The sequence below is a fragment of the Salmo salar genome, chromosome ssa28, assembly GCF_905237065.1.
Source record: "Salmo salar chromosome ssa28, Ssal_v3.1, whole genome shotgun sequence".
In the NCBI taxonomy this organism is placed as follows: Eukaryota; Metazoa; Chordata; class Actinopteri; order Salmoniformes; family Salmonidae; genus Salmo; species Salmo salar.
This window is the reverse complement of record NC_059469.1, coordinates 15314665-15332499: the sequence shown is the minus strand read 5'-3', so window position 1 is coordinate 15332499 and position 17835 is coordinate 15314665. Positions and strand designations below refer to the sequence as shown.

Sequence of the window (17835 nt, the reverse complement as noted above, 5' to 3'; positions counted from 1 at the left end):
CTTTGCTTCTCTCCCCCTGTTTGGGAATATGGAGTGACAGATAACGGTATTACTCATATAACCAAGATAAAAACTACATTGGACAAGTGTTCAATGAAATCATCAGAAATCATCCGATTATGCCTACTATAAAATGCTTTCACTGGAGGGTTGAGTGAGGACAACTCTGACAATAGCCTTACCATAGAAACTGCTTTAGTCCCAGTGGACAACATGGACCTGGCTCTGGGCTGGTCAGAGTCACAGGTCAGGTGCAACATGGCTGCCCTCTAGGCCACTGAAGTAGGTTAACTGGTTTGATTAATAGTTCAGGATGGTGAACGGTCAATGGTCAGGGGCCAGCAGACCACTCCAGTCCTCCTTGGTGAGGACTTATGGAAACGACCCTCAGACGACCCTCAGACGAGGGGCCAGCCAATCACAGAGCATTCCATCAGTGCCTCTGTTTGAAAGCCTGTGTATTTCCTGCTCGACTCAGAATGAGACATGTAAGCAATGTCACAAGTGGCATTCCAAAGCATCCAATAGGTGATAAATGTGATTTCTAAATTCATACAAATGATGAATTAAAGTGTATAGGGCCTAGTCTAGTAAACGTTGATTCCCCATTATGTTGAATACAAAATAATAGTACATTAGCATACATGTAGATTTAACATACTTATTTTTGTGTAATTTAGTATTCGGTGCAGTCAATGGAATCACAAACCCTGTTAGGAAAGGCCTAATGAAGTTTTAATTTGTAATATGATAACTGAATACCTAAATGACTCTCGAATGTCGGCCTACATGCCTTTGCATGGAATTATAATGTTGATCACTGCCACTATCAACATAACTTCAAAGCTGTCAAATAAACTATATTTGATATATAATATAGCATATTGTCATATAACAACATACAGGTGTTTTAGCATACATTGTAGCCATTTATAACGTACGGCTCTTAAGTAGCCTATGTATACAGTGCATTTGGAAAGTATTCATACTCCTTTACTTTTTCCACATATTGGTACATTACAGCCTTATTCTAAAATGGATTAAATCGTTTTTTTTTTCAATCATCAATCTACACACAATACTCCATAATGACAAAGTAAAACAGGTTTTTTGAAATGATTGCACATTTTTACTCAGTACTTTCTTGAAGCACCGTTGGCAGCGATTACAGTCTTGAGTCTTCTTGGGTATGATGCTACAAGTTTGGCACACCTGTATTTGGGGAGTTTCACCCATTCTTCTCAGCAGATCCTCTCAAGCTCTGTCAGGCTGGATGGGGAGAGTCGCTGCACAGCTATTTTCTCTCCAGAGATGTTCGATCGGGTTCAAGTCCGGGCTCTGGCTGGGCCACTCAAAGACAAACAGAGACTTGTCCCGAAGCCACTCCTGCATTGTCTTGGTGTAACAGTTTTGTTTCCGTCCCTCTCCTCGCCCCTACCTGGGCTCGAACCAGGGACCCTCTGCACACATCAACAACTGACATCCTCGAAGCATCGTTACCTATCGCTCCATAAAAGCCGTGGCCCTTGCAGAGCAAGGGAAACAACTGCTTCAAGGTCTCGAGTGAGTGACATCACCGATTGAAACGCTATTAGCGCGCACCCCACTAACTAGCTAGCCATTTCACACCGGTTAAATTGGCTGCGTGCTTAGGGTTGTCCCTGTTGGAAAGTGAAACTTCACTCCAATCTGAGGTCTTGAGTGCTCTGGAGCAGTCTTTTCATCAAGGATCTCTCTGTACTTTGCTCCATTCATCTTTCCCTCGATCATGACTAGTCTCCCAGTCCCTGCCGCTGAAAAATATCCCCATATCATGATGCTGCCACCACTATGCTTCCCCGTAGGGATTGTGCCTGGTATCCTCCAGATCTGACGCTTGGCATTCAGGTCAAAGAGTTCAATGTGGGTTTCATCAGACCAGAGAATCTTGTTTCTCATGGTCTGAGCATCCTTTAGGTGCCTAGCGGGCTGTCATGTGCCTTTTACTGAGGAGTGGCTTCGGTCTGGCCACTCTACCATAAAGGTCTGATTGGTGGAGTGCTGCAGAGATGGTTGTCCTTCTGGAAGTGTCTCCCATCTCCAAAGAGAAAGTCTGGAGCTCTGTCAGAGTGACCATTGGGTTCTTGGTCACCTTCCTGACTAAGGCCCTTCTCCCCCGATTGCTCAGTTTGGCCGGACGGCCAGCTCAAGAAGAGTCTTGGTGGTTTCAAACTTCTTCCATTTAAGAATGATGGAGGACACTGTGTTCTTGGGGACCTTCAATGCAGCAGACATTTTTTTGTACCCTTCCCCAGATCTGTGCCTCGACACAATCCTGTCTCGGAGCTCTTGGACAATTCCTTCGACCTCATGGTTTGGTTTTTGCTCTGACATGCTCTGTCAACTGTAGGACCTTATATAGACAGGTGTTTGCCTTTCCAAATCATGTCCAATCAATTGAATTTACCACAGGTGGACTCCAATCAAGATGTATAAACATCTCAAGGATGATCAATGGAAACAGGATGCACCTGAGCTCAATTTTGAATCTCACAGCAGAGGGTCCGAATACTTATGTAAATAAGGTATTTCTGCTTGTTTTTTATAAATTTGCAAAAACCTGTTTTGTCTTTGTCATTATGGGGTATTGGGTGTAGATTGATGAGGCATTTTTGTTTATCCATTTAATGATAAGGCTGTAACATAAAAAAAAAATGGAAAAAGGGAAGGGGTCTGAATACTTTCCGAATGCACTGTATCTTGCATGACATCCCGATTTCAAATATGACGTGAACTAAAAACAGAAAACATGGTTCGGCATATGAAAATCACCACCAGTCAGTATCTGATCCAAAAACACAACACACAGCGAAAAGGATTACAGTAAGGAACTTGACTGACGACAAACAATGTGGTTTCCAATTACACCTTTTGTTATCCATTCAGCTGTGAAACACACTGTATTGTGTTCCAGCTCCAGGTTAGTGTATCAAAGCAGCTCCCAGCATTTGGTGAAGGGAGGAGCTGTCATAGCTGTCTCATCAAATACAGACACCAACGACTGAGAGGCAAGTACGATCATCTTCGGTCTCAAAATAGGGACAATACCGTAGCCTGTGGCACTGCTGTTATCCTCTCTTTGTAATGAAAACATCTCAAATGTCAATGCTACGGAACAGAAGAGCCAGGCCGTGCCAGACGTTGATATTCCAAGTGTAGATCGCACCTGTGCATCATCGCCAGTTTCGTAATTGTTCGTGTAGGTTTTGTGTTTGTACAGCTGCCTGCTCTGCATGACCGTTCTTTGGAAGGTTTATTAAACATTGTTGTATCTGAAAGTTAAAGCTTAATTCTAGCCAGAATCTTACTGTGGCTAGATCTACAGTATAACATTTAGAATAAAATCTCAAACTGAGTGAGTCAAAGGTGGAGAGGCAGAGCCTTCACATATTTGGTTTGCCCATAGTCTATAAGGATTGGGCTGCTTGCAAAACACAGGTCAGTGATTGAGATGTATTTACCTCATAACAAAGATAGAGCTCATCTCGTAGCCTCTTTTAATGCTCTGGCTATAAACTGCTCTAGGACATCATGGGCCTCCTCTATGATAGTGTAATGTAATGTCTGGCTATTACAACGTACACTGTACTTACTACTGAGGTAGCCTAAAGTCTACATGTGGAAACCGGCTGGTTTACATCATGACAGTTCAGTAAGGTCATGTCTCAAAAGGGTCTGGATTGACGTAGCAGGCTACTGCAGTAGACCCATTCTCCATGTCAAGGCCTAGGTCTGTAGCCAAGGGAATTTATTCATCCTCAACCACAAGTCATAAATCCTATCAATAAGGAGTGAGAAGTCCTTGGATGCTGCTGATAAATGTTTATCTATTTTTTAAATGAATGCCAAGAAAAGTGGGCGGTGGAGAAGAACATTACTGAGAGGAAGTTGTGTCCAAAGAACAGTTTTATCACATAAGTCAGGGATGGGCAAAATTTCTAAATTTGCTTGTGCATCAGTATTTTTTTATTGCTATGTCAGTCATTGACAGTCACTCACCCATGTCAGCAAAAACATTTAGATTAGTAAATTATAGCCAGCTATCCAAAACGTAGTAATCATTGTCAAATTACCATCTGGGGGGCTCCAAATGATTTTGTTAGTCACTAATACTCAGATATCATATTAAAAAATGCTAACATTTCTTCCCACTCTATGCAAAACTGTGTAGAATTGCAGGAAATTAGCTGTAAAACTGCAAGTGTTTCTCTCCATCATATGGCAAAATGAGTAGAATTGCATGAAATGTGTTATAAAATGGCTAAATCTTCTCTGTGCCCCATGATAAATTGTGTAGAATTGCAGCAAACTTGCTTTACAACTGTAACATTTTCTCTACGACCATGGCAAAATGTGTAGAATTGCATGAAAAAAATATATTATAATCTCCGCTGTCAAGAGAAGCGCCGCTAAATTGTTTTGCTCGTATGGTGCGGGGCCCCACTAAACAAAATTGTGTTAGCTCAAAAGGCTAGGGCCGGCTCTGACTGCATGTGTGGTTATGGATGTGGGCAGTGATGGAAAATGTATCCAATTGTCATACTTGAATAAAAGTAAAGATACCTTAATAGAAAATTACTCAAGTAAAAGTGAAAGTCGCCCAGTAAAATACTACTTTAGTATTTGGTTTCCAATATACTTTAGTATCAAAAGTAACTGTAATCGCTAAAATGTACTTTAGTATCAAAAGTAAAAAGTACAAGTAGAAATCATTTCAAATTCCTTATATTAAGCAAACCAGACGGCACCATTTTCTTGTTTTAAAAATTTACGGATAGCCAGGGGCATACTCCAACATTTAAACATAATTTACAAACGAAGCATGGGTGTTTAATGAGTCCGCCAGATCAGAGGCAGTAGGGATGACCAGGAATCTTCTGTTGATAAGTGCATGAATTGGACCATTTTCCTATGCTGCTAAGCATTCAAAATGTAACTAGTACTTTTGGGTGTCATTGAAAATGTATGGAGTATAAAGTACATTATTTTCTTTAGGAATGTAGTGAAGTAAATGTAAAAGTAGTCAAAAATATAAATAGTAAAGTAAAGAACAGATACCCCAAAAAACTACTTCAGTAGTACTTTAAAGTAAAGTACTTTACACCACTGGATATGGGTACACAGACAAACTAGCCACTGTGGCATGATGAGCTCAGTTTTGTTGTGGGCCCCATTTCCATCAAAGTTTCCCATCCCTGATACAAGCCTTACAATCAAAGAACAAGCACATGATGTAAAAGCCTAAAAGAATACCTTGGTTGAAAGAATCAGAATAAATCCAGTTTCACAACAACAAAAAAGTTAAACGATGCGCTCTCTCAATGCAGATGAGACAATAGCATCAGCCATAGAGTACCATGTGTTAGTCTATCATCCATCCACAAGGGTGCAGTGGGTGGGTTAACAACATGGCTTGAGCGGGCAGGTAATCTCAATGGCTTTCCGAAAAAATACTAAGGGTACTTGTTTTTTTATATTGTAAACTCAGCAAAAAAAGAACTGTCCCTTTTTCAGGATCCTGTCTTTCAAAGATAATTCGTAAAAATCCAAATAACTTCACAGATCTTCATTGTGAAGGGTTTAAACACTGTTTCCCATGCTTGCTCAATGAACCATAAACAATTAATGAACATGCACCTGTGGAACGGTCGTTAAGACACTAACAGCTTACAGACGGTAGGCAATTAAGGTCACAGTTATGAAAACTTAGGACACTAAAGAAGCCTTTCTACTGACTGAAAAACACCAAAAGAAAGATGCCCAGGGTCCCTGCTCATGCTGCAAGGAGGCATGAGGACTGCAGATGTGGCCAGGGCAATAAATTGCAATGTCCGTACTGTGAGACGCCTAAGACCTCGCTACAGGGAGACAGGGCAGACAGCTGATCATCCTCGCAGTGGCAGACCACGTGTAACAACACCTGCACAGGATCGGTACATCCGAACATCACACCTGCGGGACAGGTACAGGATGGCAACAACAACTGCCCGAGTTACACCAGGAATGCACAATCCCTCCATCAGTGCTCAGAGTGTCCGCAATAGGCTGAGAGAGGCTGGACTGAGGGCTTGTAGGACTGTTGTAAGGCAAGTCCTCACCAGACATCACCGGCAACAACGTCACCTATGGGCACAAACCCACCGTCGCTGGACCAGACAGGACTGGAAAAAAGTGCTCTTCACGGACGAGGCGCGGTTTTGTCTCACCAGGGGTGATGGTCGGATTCGCGTTTATCGTTTAAGGAATGAGCGTTACACCGAGGCCTGAAAGAGCTGCTTTCTGTGCTTGGCCCTCCTATGTTGAGCATAATAAACGGCTCTCTATCCACCGGATGTGTACCAAACTCAGTAAAAGTGGCAGTAATAAAGCCTCTCTTGAAAAAGCCAAATCTTGACCCAGAAATTATAAAAAACTATCGGCCTATATCGAATCTTCCATTCCTCTCAAAAATGTTAGAAAAAGCTGTTGCGCAGCAACTCACTGCCTTCCTGAAGACAAACAATGTACACAAAACACTTCAGTCTGGTTTTAGACGGCATCATAGCACTGAGACTGCACTTGTGAAGGTGGTAAATTACCTTTTAATGACGTCAGACCGAGGTTCTGTGTCTGTCCTCGTGCTCCTAGATCTTAGTGCTGCTTTTGATACCATCGATCACCACATTCTTTTGGAGAGATGGGAAACCCAAATTGGTCTACATGGACAAGTTCTGGCCTGGTTTAGGTCTTATCTCTCGGAAAGATATCAGTTTGTCTCTGTGAATGGTTTGTCCTCTGACAAATCAACTGTAAATTTCGGTGTTCCTCAAGGTTCCGTTTTAGGACCACTATTGTTTTCACTATATATTTTACCTCTTGGGGATGTCATTCGAAAACATGTTAAATTTCACTGCTATGCGGATGACACACAGCTGTACATTTCAATAAAACATGGTGAAGCCCCAAAATTGCCCTCGCTAGAAGCCTGTGTCTCAGACATAAGGAAGTGGATGGCTGCAAACTTTCTACTCTTAAACTCGGCCAAAACAGAGATGCTTGTTCTAGGTCCCAAGAAACAAAGAGATGTTGAATCTGACAATTAATCTGGATGGTTGTACAGTCGTCTCAAATTAAACTGTGAAGGACCTCGGCGTTACTCTGGACCCTGATCTCTCTTTTGAAGAACATATCAAGACTGTTTCAAGGACAGCTTTTTTCCATCTACGTAACATTGCAAAAATCTGAAACTTTCTGTCCAAAAATGACGCAGAAAAATTAATCCATGCCTTTGTTACTTCTAGGTTGGACTACTGCAATGCTCTACTTTCCAGCTACCCGGATAAAGCACTAAATAAACTTCAGTTAGTGCTAAATACGGCTGCTAGACTCCTGACTAGAACCAAAAAATGTTATCATATTACTCCAGTGCTAGCCTCCCTACACTGGCTTCCTGTTAAGGCAAGGGCTGATTTCAAGGTTTTACTGCTAACCTACAAAGCTTTACATGGGCTTGCTCCTACCTATCTTTCCGATTTGGTCCTGCCGTACATACCTACACGTACGCTACGGTCACAAGACGCGGGCCTCCTAATTGTTCCTAGAATTTCTAAGCAAACAGCTGGAGGCAGGGCTTTCTCCTATAGAGCTCCATTTTTATGGAATAGTCTGCCTACCCATGTGAGAGACGCAGACTCAGTCTCAACCTTTAAGTCTTTACTGAAGACATATCTCTTCAGTAGGTCCTATGATTAAGTGTAGTCTGGCCCAGGGGTGTGAAGGTGAACGGAAAAGCTGGAGCAACGAACCGCCCTTGCTGTCTCTGCCTGGCCGGTTTCCCCTCTTCCCACTGGGATTCTCTGCCTCTACCCCGATTACGAGGGCTGAGTCACTGGCTTACTGGTGTTCTTCCATGCCGTCCCTGGGAGGGGTGCGTCACTTGAGTGGGTTGAGTCACTGACGTGGTCTTCCTGTCTGGGTTGGCGCCCCCCCTTGGGCTGTGCCGTGGCGGAGATCTTTGTGGGCTATACTCGGCCTTGTCCCGGGATGGTATGTTGGTGGTTGGAGATATCCCTCCAGTGGTGTGGAGGCTGTGCTTTGGCAAAGTGGGTGGGGTTATATCCTACCTGTTTGGCCCTGTCCGGGGGTTTCATCGGATGGGGCCACAGTGTCTCCTGACCCCTCCTGTCTCAGCCCCAGTATTTATGCTGCAGTAGTTTATGTGTCGGGGGGCTAGGGTCAGTCTGTCACATCTGGAGTATTTCTCTTGTCTTTTCCAGTGTCCTGTGTGAATTTAAATATGCTCTCTCTAATTCTCTCTTTTTCTTTCTCTCTTTCTTTCTCTCTCTCGGAGGACCTGAGCCCTAGGACCATGCCTCAGGACTACCTGGCTTGATGACTCCTTGCTGTCCCCAGTTCACCTGGCCGTGTTGCTGCTCCAGTTCCAACTGTTCTGCCTGCAGCTATGGAACCCTGACCTGTTCACCGGACGTGCTTGTTGCACCCTCGACAACTACTATGATTATTATTATTTGACAATGCTGGTCATTTATGAACATTTGAACATCTAGGCCATGTGCTGTTATAATCTCCACCCGGCACAGCCAGAAGAGGACTGGCCACTCCTCATAGCCTGGTTCCTCTCTAGGTTTCTTCCTAGGTTTTGGCCTTTCTAGGGAGTTTTTCCTAGCCACCGTGCTTCTACACCTGCATTGCTTGCTGTTTGGGGTTTTAGGCTGGGTTTCTGTACAGCACTTTGTGATATCAGCTGATGTAAGAAGGGCTATATAAATAAATTTGATTTGATTTGTACTCTGGAGCAGGATCGATTTGGAGGGGGATGGTCCGTCATGGTCTGGGGTGGTGTGTCACAGCATCATCGGACTGAGCTTGTTATCATTGCAGGCAATCTCAACACTGTGCGTTACAGGGAAGACATCCTCCTCCCTCATGTGGTACCCTTCCTGCAGGCTCATCCTGACATGACCCTCCAGCAGGACAATGCCACCAGCCATACTGCTCGTTCTGTGCGTGATTTCCTGCAAGACAGGAATGTCAGTGTTCTGCCATGGACAGGGAAGAGCCTGGATCTCAATCTCATTGAGATGGTGGAAGAGTTGGGTAACATCACAGCAAGAACTGGCAAATCTGGTGCAGTCCATGAGGAGGAGATGCACTGCAGTACTTAATGCAGCTGGTGGCCACACCAGATACTGACTGTTACTTTTGATTTTGACCCCCCCTTTGTTCAGGGACACATTATTCAATTTATGTTAGTCACATGTCTGTGGAACTTGTTTAGTTTATGTCTCAGTTGTTGAATCTTGTTACGTTCATACAAATATTTACACATGTTAAGTTTGCTGAAAATAAACGCAGTTGACAGTGAGTACAGTTTATTTGACATAGTTTGTTCATTGACCTTCAAGAAAATGTTTGCCTTACCTGGCTTTTAGCCTGCAAAGGTGAGTTGTGGTAGGTAATCTGGAAGGAAGCAGTTGCCAGAGCAGTTAGCTAGCTAGGCCAATAATGTCACATTTGCCAGTAATTATTTACTAACTCACACAGGTTGGATATCACACAGGTGTGTTTTCTATTAATCTTATTTCAGCAGCGTCTCCACCCTAGAATAGGATACATTTTTTTTAAATGGCATACAACGGCCAAGCTCAGTACTTTGTTGCCATTTCTGATTTACATCAAAACACAATACATCATTTCGGGTGGCAGGTAACCTAGTGGTTAGAGCGTTGGGCCAGTAACTGAAAGGTTTCTAGATTGAATCCCCAAGCTGACAAAGTAAAAATCAGTTGTTCTTCCCCTGACCAAGGCAGTTAACCCACTGTTCCTAGGCCGTCATTGTAAATAAGAATTTGTTCTTAACTGACTTGCCTAGTTAAATAAAAAAATGTATGTGATATGATACAATTGATACAGTAGCCTAAGTTGTGTGGACTCATTGTCATAAGAAAATCAATACCATGAAGTGAAATAAACTGTCAAGACTACATAAATAATTTTGAATCGTGACTGTTGTATTGATTTGGCTAAATAGGTTTGAAGCCTACAAAATGTTGAAATATATATTGTGTTTTTCAGAGAGTGGCTGGAGTCATCATTGGAAAAACTGATGTCAAAAGCCATCCAGACAGGAAAAGTTGAGGATTCAATTTAATTATATTTACCCCATAATTTAATACTGGGGAATACTGGGATCAAATAGTCTATATACATTTTCAAGTATTCATGATTGGTATCAAATGCAGTGAGGCCTCTTGACTGTCCTCCCCAAACTTTCTCCAAGGCATGCCTGCACTGTAGCCTAATGTGCTCAAGTTTATTACTTGCTCACTAGTATCATCTTCTGGCAGGTTTCTGAACTCTCTCGTTTCTCAACATTTCAGGTATTGGTTTTGACCAGTGGCGACCCGTCATTCATGACAGGTGAGGCAAAGCCCAACATTTTTAAATAAAAAAAATTTAAAATATAAAATACAAAATAAAAATAAATATATATATATATATATATATATATATATATATATATATATATATATATATATATATATATATATATATATATAACCTAGAGAGGAACCAGGCCATGAGGGGTGGCCAGTCCTCTTCTGGCTGTATATATATATATTTTTGTGGGGCTTGCCTGTTTTTCATGTTATTTTGGCATTAATACATGTCACATATCAATTTGCAAACAATGTAAAAAATTTTTTTTAAATTTGAGTTAATAAAGCCGCATACAAACATGCTGTATTTTTTGTTTTCTTGAGTAAGGCAGCTCCAAAATGCAGGTGTTTCAGCCTAGCTCAGTGCTTTCTGTGGTGGTGGGGCAAGCCAGCAGAAAATACGAAGCGTTGCGCCATGATTGGCTTTGTGTTCTGTCACTCATGGGGACACTACGTCACCACCAAGTCTAAGGGTAGACCTAAAACATTCTAGCCCTTTGGTGCTGTCATAGAGTTACATTAAAAGTGCCCATCCAAGAAGGCTCAAGATCATTGGCCACAGATACAATTACATCAAATCACATTATATGTACAGTAGCTTTAATTAGACTGATCATGTCAAAATCATAGTTTCAAAATCTTAGCCCGCAGTCATCATCATGAATCAAGTCGACAATCTACTGGCAAATCCTTTTCAATCCTTGTCATATGAAGATAAATAATGAAGAAAAATTAAAGATAAAACGTATCGGTGCTCATCGACCATTGGACATAAACATTACACAACAAGTTGGAAATCGCAAATTCAACAGTGAGTGGTTTGGAAGGAATCAGTGACAGTGGCTGTGTGGTCCCAAATCTGAGATTAAGGAGCTCTTTTCCAAGTTTGAAATGATAAACATTCAACATTGGCCACACTGTCAATGAAGCATGATTTGTGCCGCGCTCATAACAACTGTTAACTCAAAACTTTACTTCAGTGAGTTCAAGACAACTGGGAAGTCGGGAATAAACAAGCTACGACTGGGAAAATACGTTTTGAACAGTCATCCAACTCAGAATGTAAATCCGTCCTCTTTCTAGAGCTACAACCTGAAGATCACTGACGTCATCATGATTCTACCTTGTTTTTTTCCCTAGTTCCCAGTTGTTCTGAAAGCACCATAAATCCAGAGAATGACAGGCTTTGATGACAAAATTTGGCCACACAGGACCGCTACGCCACCTTCCTGTTCAAGTGAGCACAGCACAACAAGGTGAGTCCAAAAGTGTCTTGTATGCTGCTGCATAAATAATGTAATATGCCAGGGAGATATGTATACTGTAGCTAAGAAAGTAATACTAAGTGTATGTTGTGTAGTAAGATGTTAGTAGCACATGGTGTACAGGACTTGGTGTACAGGGAGAACACTGTAAGAACGACCCATGTTCTGAATTCTGTCGCTTATAAGGGCACAAGGCGAGACCCAGATGCAGACACAGGAGACAGATGGTTTGTGTCTTTGATATTTATTATATCCTAAAGGGGTAGGCAAGAGAATGGTCGTGGACAGGCAAAGGTCAAAACCGCTTCAGAGTACAGGAGGTACAGTGTGGCAGGCAGGCTCGAGGTCAGGGCAGGCAGAATGGTCAGGCAGGCGGGTACAGAGTACAGAAAACAGGCAAGGGTCAAAACCGGGATGACTAGCAAAAGAGAATAGAACAGGCAGGAGCACGGGAAAAACACACTGGTTGACTTGGAACATTCAAGACAAACTGGCACAGACAGACAGAAAACACAGGTATAAATACCCAGGGGATAATGGGGAAGATGGTTGATACCTGGAGGGGGTGGAGACAAGCACAGGTGAAACAGATCAGGGTGTTACACGCTATACATTTCAAAAGTTCTAAACAAATCGTTATATTGACTACGTCCGTCCTAGCTCGCTCATTAATGTCTTAACCGAAAATACGGATTGCCTCTTATCTGCTTGTCGTCCCCTTATGCCATAGTTTATACATCTCAATTGTCATTAGAAACCACATTTGTTTAAGCAAGTCAGCCATATCAGCTATGTTTTTTTTAAAGGCAGTAAATGAGGCTGAATGAACTGTTTCTCTGCCGGACAAGGCTCAGCTGATAGCCAGGTGTAGCAGTAGTAAGGTGTTGGGACAGCTTTATGTAGGCCCTAACATTTTCTGGGCACCGTTTGTCACCGTTATAGTGCAATTCTGTCCTACCAAGCAAAAAGGCAGGAACTGCTCATAGCGTGGAACTGAGAAAAATGTATTTTGTTAACCTTGGTTTCACAGTAGCTTTATGCTGTTACTGCTAACATGACCCCCATTTTCTCCAAAACACAATACAATAGAGGCAGGATACTTGTCCACATGATTAAGCATGTATTTAATGTAGCAAAAAATGACAAAAACACATTTTTGACCAAATGAGCAGTTACTGCCTTTTTGCTTGTTAGGGCAGGATTAATGTATTGTTTAGTGTTATGTAGTGGCTTTGCTGGCATGCATTCCACTTTCCCCCCACCAAGACTTACATGCTAAAATCGCCACTGGTTTTGAAACATTCACTTTTGGCTTCACAATCAAGGACTCGCCAGACTATTTCATGAATCTCTCCTCGTGGGGCAATGATGAATAAATACATCAATGGGCTGTCTAACACTTTCAGCATAGGAGACTGTGGTGAGATTATACATTCAATTCAATTATCTCGCTATGAAGATAGATAATAGATAATGTACAAATACAATGTGTCAGTCTTTATGATATTTCTAAGATATTTATAATTACAATAATTTATCTATACTATATCCCCCTTAAGTTATTATAGAAAATCCTTTAGTTGCTACCAAAGATCCTGAGAAAGAGGATAGATTCTGCCCCTCAACTCCCAGGTACTGTAGTAAAGTGGTTAGTTATATTTTTAAACATTACTACGCTCAAAGTAATATAAGTAACAAAACCAATTTCTCTGTCTCAGCTTCTACAGGTTGCTGGTAAGTGAAGCTCACTCCCAGCTATTAATATGCTCTGACATAGAAATAACGAACAGGCTGCTGCCTCTGCTCCACCTGCCTGTGAAGGGACTTCTACTCTCTGGGAGACATCGTGGCCAGCGGACAGAGCCTGGACGGGAATGTCATTGACATACTTGCTGCCGTTCGGTCGGTAAGTACTGAGAGTACATAGAGTAAAGTAGGTCTTGAGTGGGGTACTATCTGGTAGGGTTGTGTAAGAGCCATAAACTAGGCCCTGTCATCACATGTCCAGCAGTATAAGTACCATATGTATTAGAAACACTAAAAGCTTTCAGCAAGAAAAAGAGAAGTGTTGTAAATCATTTCCAAACCACTATTTCTGCCCTCTAGATTGCAGAGCCAAAGTATTTCACCACGGCCGATGGACGCAAAGGGCAGAGGCTGGAAGTGAAGCTTTTGATGATTCTGTCAAATCCTTTCCCTTAGTATGATAGGAACTAAGATGTACCACTTTACCTCTTCTTCAATATCCCCATCCTCTCCCCTGAGTAACCATAACAACCTCTGTATCACACAGCTGGGACAGAGAGGCGATTCAGCTAGTTTAGACTCTGATACCAAGAGAAACAGTTTGGTATACAGTGGGCTCTTATTCTCTGTTACTTGTTAAATGGAAATGTGTGAGAGTTTGTGTTTGTTTAAAAGGTAATTGACTGAATTAGACTTTTCTCTGTACTTCAAGTGCTCTTTATCTCAGATGCTAGGATTGGTTTTGACAGCTTCCGGAACTGCATGACAGCTACAGTCAATTCTATAGCCATAATCACTGTCAACCTGGGTAAGGATATCACTTTATCTGGATTGATCATATCTGTTTACAACACATGTGCCTTTTCTGCATTGAGAAACAGTAGACAATTGTTTTTCTAAGAGCATATTTTAATGTTCACATTAATCATTTAATACAGTACCTAATACTGTAATTAATGTGATTATGTTTTGAGATACATAAGACATGAAGGAAGCCAGCCTTCTGTTCAGCTATGCCAAAGAGGTCTCTGAATCTTTTGGATGAGGATGACAGGCCTGGAGATGTGCATGGTATGTAACAACTATGACTGTATTAGTATTATCCTACATTTGAGACTTTGCAATCATGATTTTATTATCACATTTTGTTACATGCGCCGAATACAATAGGTGTAGACTTCACTGTGAAATGCTTACTTAGGAATCCTTTCCCAACAATGCAGAGTAAAAAAAATTAAGGAAATTAGCTAAAAAATGTATAGGAAATAGTAACACATTAAAATTCAAATAATGAGGCTATATACAAGGAGTCAGTACCAAGTAAATGTTCAGGGGTACAAGGTAGTTGAGGTAATTGAGGTAATATGTACATCTAGGCAGGGTTGGGTAGGTTACTTTCTAAATGTAATCTGTTACAGTTACTAGTTACCTGTCCAAAATTGTAATCAGTAACGACACTTTTCGATTACCAAAACTCAGTAATGTAACTTTTAGATTACTTTCCCCTTAAGAGGCATTAGAATAAGACAAAAATGTATGTTACCAATTGAACCACATCTATTGCAGGATAAATCAATGTTAAAGTTTATATAGCAGGCAATATGGATGTTACATTTTACTTTATGGGTTGGTTATGTAGGCTTCTTCCAACCCATCGCTTTCTTCTACATATAATAATATGATTAAATTATATATTTACATTGAAAACCAAAGTCTATCAGAATTCCAGTCATTCCAATAAATATTATACCCCTTGATTTTCAAGAATAGGACTTGGAAATATGGAAGTATAGATGAGCCAAATTGTTTTGCCTGAGCATAACCCCAAAACTAAGAACTTATTAGCCAGCCCTACTCTGTTGTTTATGGAATGGCATGCTTTGAGCACTACTGCATTTAAAAATATATATATATATTTAACCTTTATTTTAAAAAAGTGATATTTGCATGTGAAAAACTTTGGACACACGTACTCATTCAAGGGTTTTTCTTTATTTGTCCTATTTTCTACATTGTAGAATAATAGAGAAGACATCAAAACTATGAAATAAGTTTGGACACATGTACTCATTCAAGGATTTTTCTTTATTTGTACTATTTTCTACATTGTAGAATAATAGGGAAGACATCAAAACTATGAAATAACACATATGGAATCATGTAACCAAAAAAGGATTAAACAAATCCAAATATATTTTAGATTTTTCAAAGCACTCACCCTTTGCTGTGATTGCACACGCTTGGCATTCTCTCAACCAGCTTCACCTGGAATGCTTTTCCAACCATCTTGAGGGAGTTCCCACATATGCTGAACACTTTTTGGCTGCTTTTCCTTCACTCTGCGGTCCAACTCTTCCCAAATCATCTCAATTGGGTTGAGGTCGGGTGATTGTGGAGGCCAGGTCATCTGACGCAGCGCTCCATTACTCTCCTTCTTGGTCAAATAACCCTTACACAAACTGGAGGTGTGTTGGGTCATTGTTCTGTTGAAAAACAAATGATAGTCCCACTAAGCGCAAAGCAGACAGGATGGCGTATCGCTGCAGAATGCTGTGGTAGCCATGCTGGTTAAGGGTGGCTTGAATTCTAAATAAATCACTAACAGTGGCACCAGCAAAGCACCGCCACACCATCACACCTCCTCCTCCATGCTTCACAGTTGGAACCACACATGCAGAGATCATCCCTTCACCTACTCTGCGTCTCACAAAGACACTGCGGTTGGAACCAAAAATCTCACATTTGGACTCATCAGACCAAAGGACAGAATTCCACTGGTCTAATATGTCCATTGCTCGTGTTTCTTGGCCAAAGCAAGTCTCTTCTTTATTATTGGTGTCCTTTAGTAGTGGTTTCTTTGCAGCAATTTGACCACGAAGGCCTGATTCACGCAGTCTGCTCTGAACAATTGATGTTGATATGTGTCTGTTACTTGAACTCTTTGAAGCATTTATTTGGGCTGCAATCTGAGGTGCAGTTAACTCTAATGAACATATCCTCTGCAGCAGTGGTAACTCTGGGTCGGTCCTCATGAGAGACAGTTTCATCGGAGGGCTTGATGGTTTTGCTACTGCACTTGAAGAAACTTTTAAAGTTCTTAATCTTCAGGATTGACTGACCTTCATGTCTTAAAGTAATGATGGACTGTCATTTTTCTTTGCTTATTTGAGCTGTTCTTGCCATAATATGGACTCGGTCTTCACCAAATAGGGCTATCTTCTGTATACCACCCTTACCTTGTCACAACACAACTGATTGGCTCAAACGCATTAAGAAGGAAAGAAGTTCCACAAATTAACTTTTAACAAGGCACACCTGTTAATTGAAATGTATTCCAGGTGACTACCTCATGAAGCTGGTTGAGGGAATGCCAAGACTGTGCAAAGCTGTCAAGGCAAAGGGTGGCTACTTTGAAGAATCTCAAATATAAAATACCTTTTGATTTAACACTTTTTTGGTTAATACATGATTCCATGTGTTATTTCATAGTTTTGATGTATTCACAATTATTCTACAATGTAGAAAATAGTAAAAATAAAGGAAAACCTTGGAATGAGTAGGTGTCCAAACTTTTGACTGGTATTGTATATACAGTGGCTTGCGAAAGTATTCACCCCCTTGGCATTTTTCCTATTTTGTTGCCTTACAACCTGGAATTAAAATAGATTTTTTGGGGGGTTGTATCATTTGATTTACACAACATGCCTACCACTTTGAAGATGCAAAATATTTTTTCTTGTGAAACAAACAAGAAATAAGACAAAAAAAAATGAATTTGAGCGTGCATAACTATTCACCCCTCCAAAGTCAATACTTCGTAGAGACAACTTTTGCAGCAATTACAGCTGCAAGTCTCTTGGGGTATGTCTCTATAAGCTTGGCACATCTAGCTACTGGGATTTTTGACAATTTTTCAAGGCAAAACTGCTCCAGCTCCTTTGGATGGGTTCCTCTGGTGTACAGCAATCTTTAAGTCATACCACAGATTCTCAATTGGATTGAGGTCTGGGTTTTGACTAGGCCATTTCAAGACATTTAAATGTTTCCCCTTAAACCACTTGAGTGTTGCTTTAGCAATATGCTTAGGGTCATTGTCCTGCTGGAAGGTGAACCTCTGTCCCAGTCTCAAATCTCTGGAAGACTGAAACAAGTTTCCCTCAAGAATTTCCCTGTATTTAGTGCCATCCATCATTCCTTCAATTCTGACCAGTTTCCCAGTCTCTGCCGATGAAAAACATCCCCACAGCATGATGCTGCCACCACCATGCTTCACTGGGGATGGTGTTCTCGGGGTGATGAGAGGTGTTGGGTTTGCGCCAGACATACGGTTTTCATTGATGGCCAAA

At 41.3% G+C, this 17835-nt stretch overlaps 1 pseudogene; it reads left to right on the top strand.

Moving 5' to 3' along the window:
• Positions 1-213: 213 nt before the first annotated feature.
• On the top strand, positions 214-14539 carry LOC106589206 (meiosis-specific with OB domain-containing protein-like; annotated as a pseudogene).
• The last annotated feature ends 3296 nt before the right edge of the window (positions 14540-17835 follow it).